Here is a 10714-nt window from a genome sequence, read left to right as displayed (position 1 = left end):
TTATTAAATGCAATTAAATACATCACCCGCCCCTCAAGTCCATAAAATTATTTGTCCCTCTCGCAATTTGCCTTATATTTCAGTGCTGAGGTTTCTTATGTGCCGTAGTTTACCTCTGATTCTGCACAAACCAAAAGTGGCCCCTGTAAACCCCACGTACCCTTCAGTTCATAAAAGTAATTGTAGCTTAATTTATTCAGCCGTTCGTCTTGAACTTACATACTGAATTTCACAAATGTATGTGCCGCCGTTTTCCCGTGATGGCGTTGAGCGGAGCCGTTCGATATGGCAACCCTGTTGTCATAAGAATACTGTTTTCTTAACATGGAATGAGCTATAGTAGACTAACGGCAGGATCATCCTTACATTGTTGTGATGCACGTCCTTCTGCAAGGCTCATTCTCTGTTCGAACCAACTTTTATTGTACTTCAGCAATTTGTCCCTTTTTCTACTATATTTTGTCCAGCGTGATCGAATTTTAGCACACAAAATACTAACAGATTTCCTTATTGACTTGGATATATTTTAGGAACAATCCTCAAAGCCTAAATGTTCAATTACAACATTCGCAATATCATCGTTCCGCTTATATTCCCTGCTGTTCCTCAGCAGCTCGAAAACCGACCTCCGGGTTACCCATGGCTTCTGAAAAAAATTTATTACTCTCATGGTCGCGCCTGGTCGCAGCAAACAGTCACAATTTTCTATTCGTTAAAGTATAGATAACTCATCCAAAAGACTTTCATTGCGGAAATCAAAGGCAATCCATTTTGAAAGTCAGCTCAAATTTGTATAATTAGATAGCGCTTGGACACCGTGCACCGGAATTTTAAGTGCATATTTCGGACAACAGTATAGTAATTTTCAGAAAATGCTATATACTATATAACAATACATACTTTCGTCTAATATATTCACATTGCAAGCTAAAGAAATAGTTCTGACGTCTTTACTGAGCCCTCACATAATAATAACTGCACGCTCGTCTCGCCAGAATAGGATGCCCCAACGGAGGAGAGACACTTTAGGCTTTCGGTGAGATTAGATAATCAGACAGCGCGACTTTTCAATACTTAATTACTGTACCCAAGAGTCTTATAAACACGACTCACAAAAAATGCACACCAAAGACAAGGGTTGAAAATATTATTTTTGGCCGGCTGGATGCTAGAAATTACCCACTGTGCGCGGGAGGGGAGCGGGCTCCCCCCCCTCCCCCGAAAAGAACCCAACAGGATTCAGTATGAGTCTTTGTATCCCAGCTGCCACATCGAGCGGGCTAGCTATGGAAATTGTACTCGAGATTGTTACTCTGTCCGGCTGAGTGCCGATGACGGGACGTAAGTGATTCACTTAAATTTTCTAAGTGTTGGAAGTGCGATCTTAGTACTTTAACTTCGTCTGAGATTGAAGGAAGCGAATTAAATGTATACAAACAGTAATACAATAGTGATAGAGTTAGTTTCGTAAAGTGTCGAACTGAAAGGGCTTAGATGATTGATAATAATAATTAAAATTTCGAGTGGCTATTTATAGCCGAGTGCAGCCCTTGTAAGGCAGACCCCCCGATGAGGGTGGGCGGCATCTGCCATGTGTAGGGAACTGCGTGTTATTGTGGTGGAGGATAGTGTTATGTGTGGTGTGTGAGAAGATTATTGATATTTTAAACAATCACGAAGTGACTTGTAGATTTCATTTCAGTTCGCGAAGACTGTACCTCAATTTACGTCACGGGACAGTTCCGCATGAACTTTTCTCAAAAGACTGTGTTTTTCGTAAGAATGTGCTTAACTCATTTCATAAAGACTGCGCCTCAGTGAAGACTTAATTTCTTTCCATAGGACTGTGCTCAAAAACGACTGTGCCTTCAACAAGAACGTGATATATTTACATAAGATTGTCTGTGCACTAACTTGCATTCATAGAACTGTACATTCATTTTATCGTGTTCAAACATTACGTTAGACTGTGTCCTAGTTTCTTAATTTATTTCTTTTCATTGGACTGTGCCAAAGAAATGGTGTTCATTTCATTTCATAACACTGAAACTTAAAATCAATCAATCAATCAATCAATCAATCAATCAATCAATCAATCAATCAATCAATCAATCAATCAATCAATCAATCAATCAATCAATCAATCAATCAATCAATCAATCCTGATCTGCATTTAGGGCAGTCGTCCAGGTGGCAGATTCCCTATCTGTTGTTTTTCTAGCCTTTTCCTATATGATTGCAAAGAAATTGGAAATTTATTGAACATCTCCCTTGGTAACTTATTCCAATCCCTAACTTCCATTCCTATAAACGAATATTTGCCCCAATTTGTCCTCTTGAATTCCAACTTTATCTTCATATTGTGATCTTTCCTACTTCTAAAGACACTACTCAAACTTATTCGCCTATTGATGTCCTCCCACGCCATCTCTCCACTGACAGCTCGGAACATACCTCTTAATCGAGCAGCTCGTCTCCTTTCTCCCAAGTCTTCCCAACCCAAACTTTGCAACATTTTTGTAACGCCACTCTTTTGTCTGAAATCTCCCAGAACAACTCGAGCTGCTTTTTTTATTTTTTTTATTTTTTTTTATTTTTCCAGTTCCTGAAGCAAGTAATACTGGTGAGGGTCTCATACATTGGAACCATACTCTAGTTGGGGTCTCACCAGAGACAAATATGCTCTCTCCTTTAAATCCTTACTACAACCCCTGAATACCCTCATAACCTTGTGCAGAGATCTGTACCCTTTATTTACAATCCCATTTATGAGATTACCGCAATGAAGATCTTTCCTTATATTAACACCTAGATACTTACAATGATCCCCAAAAGGAACCTTCACCCCATCAACGCAGTAATTAAAACTGAGAGGACTTTTCCTATTTGTGAAACTCACAACCGGACTTTTATCCCCGTTTATCATCATACCATTGCCTACTGCCCATATCACAACATTATCGAGGTCATATTGCAGTTGCTCACACTCTTGTAACTTATTTATTACTCTGTACAGAATAACATCATCTGCGAAAAGCCTTATCTCTGATTCCACTTCTTTACATATATCATTGATATATATAAGAAAACGTAAAGGTCCAATTATATTGCCTTGAGGAATTCCTCTCTTAATTTTTACAGGGACATTTAAAGCTTCACCTACTCTAATTCTCTGAGTTCTATTTTCTAGAAACAGAGCCACCCATTCAGTCACTCTTTTATCAAGTCCAATTGCACTCATTTTTGCTAGTAGTCTCCCATGATCTACCCTATCAAATGCCTTAGACAGGTCAATCGCGATACAGTCCAATTGACCTCCTGAATCAAGGATATCTGCTATATCTTGCTGGAATCCTACAAGCTGGGCTTCGGTGGAATAACCTTTCCTAAACCCGAACTGTCTTCTATCGAACCAGTTATTAATTTCGCAAACATGTCTAATATAATCAGAAAGAATGCTTTCCCAAAGCTTACGTACAATGTATGTCAAACTGACTAGCCTGGAATTTTCAGCTTTATGTCTATCACCCTTTCCTTTATATATAGAGGGGCTACTATAGCAAGTCTCCATTCATTTGGTAAAGTTCCTTCATGCAAAGAATAATCAGATAAGTACTTCAGATATGGTACTATATCCCAACTCATTGCCTTTAGTATATCCCCCGAAACCTTATCAATTTCAGCTGCTTTTCTAGTTTTCAACTTTTGTATCTTACTGTAAATGTCATTGCTGTCATAGGTAAATTTTAATACTTCTTTAGTATTAGTCACCTCCTCTATCTTGACATTATCCTTGTAACCAACAATATTTGCATACTGCTGACTGAATACTTCTGCCTTTTGAAGATCCTCGCATACACACTCCCCTTGTTCATTAATTATTCCTGGAATGTCCTTCTTGGAACCTGTTTCTGCCTTAAAGTACCTATATATACTCTTCCATTTTTCACAAAAATTTGTACTATCCTAAGCTGACTTCTTTGCTAGATTCAATTTCCTAGTAAGTTCCTTCAATTTCTCCTTACTTCCACAGCCATTTCTATTGCTTTCCAACCTGCATCTCCTTCTTAGTCTCTTTACTTCCCTGTTATAATATAGTGGATCTTTATCATTCCTTACCACCTTAAAAGGTACAAACCTATTTTCACATTCCTCAACAATTGCTTTAAACCCATCCCAGAGTCTGTTTACATTTTTATTTACCGTTTTCCACTGATCATAGTTACTTATTAAAAACTCCCTCATGCCTGTTTTATCAGCCATAAGGTACTGCCTAATAGTCCTAATTTTAATCTCTTCCTTTATTTCACATTTACTTTTAATTACCACAAAAACAGCTTCGTCATCACTAATACCATCTATTTCTCGGTTTCTCTGTAGAGCTCATCTGGTTTTTCCAGCACCACAGGCAGATGTTGAGAAAGTAGAAGAGAAGGAGGAGGGAAAGGAGAAGGTGGTAGTGTTTCACGTTGGTACTAACAACGTAAGACAAGTAGGTATACATACCAACATAGTTGGGGATGTGTGTGACCTGGTAAATGCAGCACGGGTGAGGTTTAAGGAAGCGGAGATTGTTGTCAGTGGAATACTGTGTAGGAGGGATACTGACTGGAAGGTGATTGGGGATTTAAATGAGACTATTGAGTGGGTGTGTGGGAAACTGGGAGTGAGATTTCTAGATCCTAATGGGTGGGTAGGAGATAATGAGCTGCGCTCAGATTATTGTGTTACCCCATTCATTTCAAGTTCGTCGACGAGTGTATCAGACGATAATTACTTTCAGATTTTGAACTGTGCTCATTTTCATCATCGCCTACTGTGATAAATATTTTTTTTTGAATATTCTTCGAAGTGTTCGCGTCCAACCCTACTAACTGTGGAACTTGTGAATTTTTTGAACATTGTCGTGTAACAATCTTTAGTGCAGTGCGGTGGAGAAGTGTCGTATCAGGTTCTATTGCAATTCTGTGCGAAGTTCACACATTTCTCTACTCCCTTCATGGGATTTTGGTGGAATAAAAGCTAATCACGCAGACATCACCAGACGTCAGACTGCCAGGTTCGAGACTCATCCGGACTTCGAAAGTCGTCAACCGCCGTGTGATAACGTGGTACCATGGTCCTGAGAGGAGTTCTATGGTGAGGGGGAAGAAGTTCGACAACGTGGGACATAACCGACGCCGACGCCGAGGGACGTCGTCTCTCCCCAACTCTCTCTGGATATTCAGAATCTCGACTGTTGGTGTGAAAAAAGTGATATAATTTGTCCACTTTTAAATAAACACAAGTTTCAACTTAATAAGAACTTATTATACTACCCATCTCTCTCTCTGACTCTCTGAGCATGGTGCGTACACACCCTGGCGTCAATCCATGCTCTCCACTGAACTAAAGTACGGGCGTTCCTGTTACAGTATATAAGTGACAATCGTTCTTAGTAAACACATAACATCTGATGTAATACAGTACTGTCTTTATTGAAACACAACATGGTTTATCACATTTTACCGCTATATGTTCACTCGAGTGCATATACTAGCTAATGCAACTCTTTGCTTACAGGTACAAGTGATTTATCTTGATTATGAAGTCTTTGCACAGGAAAGAAGAGGCTAATAACATATCATAAATATGCTTCTAATAAAATAGTTTCCCATTTCTGCTCGCTATACGACACTTGCATAGAAGTATGTGACAAGACATCACAGTACAAATATTGTCTTCACGTAGAAATTTTGAAATAATACATCTTACCTTAATCATTCCGAGGCAATAAACACAGACTTCATTAATTTCCTTCATGTTGCGTAGGTGTTTTAGCGTGTCCTCAGACATGAAATAAAACTCAAAATAACTGGCTGGAATTGATACAGAATTAATCACTTACTTTTTATGTTTACTACACAAATCGCATCCAGACTCCATGTGTGTTATTAACAAACAGTTACCAAGTTGCCATGGAGCCAGTTATGAAAACAGCTTCAAGATTGTGATAGTGGATACTTTCGTAAATTGTGTAACATACAGTTCATATTTTTATAGGGATATTTTTATCCCGCTACTGTGCCATTTCACCGTTCTATAGTTGCAGTATTTGGAACAAAAATGGCGCTCCAGCCATTAAAGAATTAAAATAGAGCAATTAGCAGCGGTACGAGCTGAAGAGACAATAAATTCAACCGGCAATCACGGAAAGAACCACTTTTAGAAGGCGGTGCGAAAGAATGATGAGAGCGGATTATTTAAATCGATTATTGAAAAAAAAATCTTCCATTAGAACAAATCTCAATTGAGCACTAAATCGAAGAAAGACGGAATCGCGTAAAGAAACCAACTACTTATCGGATTCTTTAATCAACTATTGGAGATAAGATCAAATCTACGATAACCCGTTAAACATCAGCTGTGATTGACATATACGTGAGATTAAAGACCAGCTGTTAAGAAACGTCAAGTTAGATCTGTACTACGTCACGGTTGGGCTCGGAACATTGTATTTGCCCGATACTGCATAACGTTAAGAGAGCTGAATTAAAGGGAAAACAGAGTGCAATTCTAAAAGCACGTAAAATTCACTCAGTTTCGGCGAGTAAGGCAGTTGAAAAAAGACGATATTTAGAGTCTTATAGGCAAATTAGACGGACCAGAAAACAAATATATTTTTCGCATTAGCATTACTAAGCAGATTACAGCATGTACAAATCAACTAATGCCTTGTGTTATTCTGTCCTTGACGCAATGAAGACCACCATGATGTTCTAAGAAGCTGAGGCAAAGTCTACTCTGGCTATGGTGACGCTTGACGAGATGGATGATCCAGGAGGGCAGTAATCAGCTGTGAGGACGAGGTGGACCCGATTACCTAAGCCGAACCATGGAGCGAGGCCTACCATCCCATGACGATCAACAGCGAGATGGAAGTCAATATCCAATAAGCAAAGATAAGTCCCCATTTGAGTCGTGTCGTAAGTAGAAAACCTTATTCTTTTGGTTAATATATAATGTGCATTATGACATTGTGTGTGCGTAGTTAATATACGAGTGTGCTTACAAGGAAATAGGTATTCATCCAAAGTTACCGTAAATTCCAGACATAGGCGTTAAAATACCAGTGAATGCCGTTCGTAAGTTTGTCAATATGATAGTGGAGAAGTGATTGATATTTTTCTTAATTCGTTGTCAGTGAAGTGTTAGAGTATTAAGAGGAAGTTAATATTTATATGCGTGATGGCTTTAACAAATAACATGCGTAAAGATCGTATTTAGGGAATGTTACAATAAAATATGGTGACACAGTTTAAAGGTTACGATGTGCTATTCTTTGATACTATGACAGTAATTATGTGTAGGTTATGGCACATATGTTGCGTATTTTGATGAAACGAGTGCTTCGATTATAAATGCTACGCGATAATGGAAGTGTTAAATGGTGAATGTAATTTGCATATGAGTTGATAGTATATTTTGATGGTGATAGTTATTGTTATTTAGGAAGTTGGTCATAGTATTTCTTCGAGAGATGGTAGTATGTGTAGGTTGCACATGCTAAGGTATAGGTATTGAAAAGTACTGTTTCTGATTGCTATTTTATTCCCTAATATATATGATACAGATTAGGATACGATCTTAATGCCATCACTATAGAATTAATTGAGTAAGTAGGATCACCAGAAGAGCCGAGAGGCCACTTACATCAATATTTAGGCCTTCACTGACATATCTACGATTATTTTCATGTATTCTCACTTACGGCAATTCAACTTATGATTTTATGGGAGCAGTATAAGACATCACTGGTAACTTAGTCTTTCATATGTGGATTTTAGATGAAGATAGAGTCTTCCTATGTGTCAATTTTTCCACCCATGGTATTATTCGTTGGAATATTAATTGAATACACTTGGTAATGTTATGTTAAGTCATATACGCACTTTAACTGAATTTTAACCATGAATTAAAATAATAATTGAATGATTTAGCCATATAAGCCTTACGATGGAATTAATTTGAGAATGCTTACGACTTAAAGTGGACTTAGATTTGCTTATATGGAGGTCAACTAGGATGAAATATGAAACAGAAAATAATCTGGAACCTCAAATAGAGAAAATCCCTAATGGACAGACATTAATCTTCTCACACGATTTTTCTACTGTGCGTGGACATTGATGTGAAGTGTTTCAGCCGAGTGATATGCATTTCTGTAATTGCATGTGAATTTAGGTTCAGACGATTGAAATTTGGTAATTTTGAGAAGCAACCTAGCTTAATATGTAAAGATTCCAGATCTTAATTAATTAATTAATTAATCGATTGATTAATTATTGACCATTTTCTTTGCGTTTTTCACATTTTCACTTGAAACTCAACTTGAACATTGTATATAGTAGGGAGTATAGCTTATTTTACTTAAATCTTTAGGATGCATCCAACTTTTACAATTATGTTGAATAATTTTACTTGATTATATAATTTATTTATTTTTCTTTTCATTTGATTCCCTTGGATACTACTTAGTTATAATACAATTCTTTGACAGGCCAGGACTAGTACACAGATGAATGAGGCCTAAGTTCATTTATTTATTTATTAGAGGTTTTCCTAAACCTATTTTCTTCATGGCAATATAATTACATTATTTAGATGCTGATTGCATAGGAAACCAACCACGGTGTATAAATAATTTTTCAAGACATTCTATCCTAATTTCAACTCATACTTAGACCTATTTATGAATAAAAGCTGAGTAGTGAAAACATTAAATTCTTTCAATGTCTATCTAGAATAAGTACTAGATATAAGCTTTTAATGACTAATTTGATTGCGATTATGATGATGATGACATGTACCGAATTCTTGACAAACCATGATAATCTGAATTTTACGATAAATTTCGGTATCATACATATACGGTAACCGACTGATAGCGTGTTGAAGACGTTCATCTACGTAGGTTGGGATTTGCCGTAAGCCATCGGTGTTCTTTCTCATGCGGAACTCACAACCCAACAATATTTGGCAGATGAAATTGTTATTAAGAGCTAGTCTGAAACTCGTGTATCCCACCTGGACGCGGGTTGGTGCACTACCTAACTAGGAACAGTATTTGAGGTTAATGAGCGTCTTATGCAGTCGGAGATTAGTACTGACAAATTGAACAAATTGAGCTAATTCTATAACTATAAAGAAAAAAAAGGAATATCTAATTTGTCGGTAACAAGTAGTTAAATATCGGACTTCGCCGATTAGAAAAGTCGCACGTTTCAACAACTACGTTGGCACTCTGTACAGTCAAAATCTTAAATCTGGACAAGATAAAAACAGCTTCGTATCGACAGATGTATTGCTACTAGAACAAATAAATACTGTAGGACAGGCTCTGACACATTTATTATTCTCCTCCCGCTTATCGTCACAACATGTGATAATAATAGAGTCCTTATTTTTAAAAAGCACAAATAAGTCATTTACCACAAACTTAACCTTCCTGATTTTGTCCAAAAACCGTTTCTTCTGGCGCCCACTGAGTCCCGTTCCTCCTGCATCATTGCGGAGAGCTGTTTTTGAAAAATAATTCTGGTCGCTTCTACCGATATGCCGAACCACCATAGCACTGTGTCCTTAATTTCTACTACTCCCATCTGTTTTCTTACAGGGTCATTTTTGACGTGGTCAAGCCTTGGAGGACGAAGACGTAAAATAAGATTAATGTGGATTAAATTATAGTCCTCGCTGTCCAGATAATTAAATGTTAGTATTAATTAAACCCCTAGATTCATGTTATACACGAAAACACGTGCATTGACTCATACACTAAAACAAATGTTGAATTTACAAGGTGTCCCAGGAGGAATGGTCAATATTCAAGAATATGACACCAACGGTCATTTTAAACTCCGAATGGTTTCCCAGATAGAATACATTTAATATACATTTGTTCTTGGGCTAGTGGCGCCACGTGTGTTTCTTACCCACCCAACATCAGCAGGCCCTCAGTTTCAAACATCAAGCCTGTGTACACGTTAGGCCAGGAAAATTATGATGCTCCGGTTTCTCTGTTCAAATCAGTTCCTCCAACTCTCGGTATAAAATACCACCCGTTTTATGAAAACCTCCCTCTAAGGAAGGTCCGCAGTGATGAGGTGTTACAGACCAAGCTTCATCCAGCAGCGAACAAATAAAAAGCTCCTCCGCGAATTTCTTGTGACATCAGTTTTGTTAATTTTAATGAAATGTACTAAATGGAACCAAGCATGAAAGATTCTTGCATTTTTCTACAAGTATTAAGTCAGTTTGTCATTTTGTGGCACATAAAAATATGTTTAATACTGAGTATGTTGCGTCTTGAGGTCTGTCTAATGTAAACGCATCAATTGACGTGACAGATACATTCTATTCAACCAACCAGACAAGTCGCCATTAGCAGATCATGACTTATCACCCCGCCACAATGTCGTGTTGTAGAATGTTCTAGAATTGAAAGAGAAATACGGAAACATCTTCGTAATTTCAATAGAGATCCAGGTTACGTCTTATTAATGAACTTGAACATTTCCGCTTTTTGTTAGATCCGTATTTACTATTAATGATTTAACAACCTGTCAGGAAACAGGGTTAATAAGGGTCCACCTGTCAAAACAATTGACGTAATGATCAATTCTCTCACAGGTTGTAATTTATGGTTACATCCTAAGCACCACTAAATTCTCGTTAA

The sequence above is a fragment of the Anabrus simplex genome, chromosome X (genome assembly GCF_040414725.1).
Source record: "Anabrus simplex isolate iqAnaSimp1 chromosome X, ASM4041472v1, whole genome shotgun sequence".
Taxonomy (NCBI): domain Eukaryota; kingdom Metazoa; phylum Arthropoda; class Insecta; order Orthoptera; family Tettigoniidae; genus Anabrus; species Anabrus simplex.
This window is presented reverse-complemented; position numbering follows the sequence as displayed.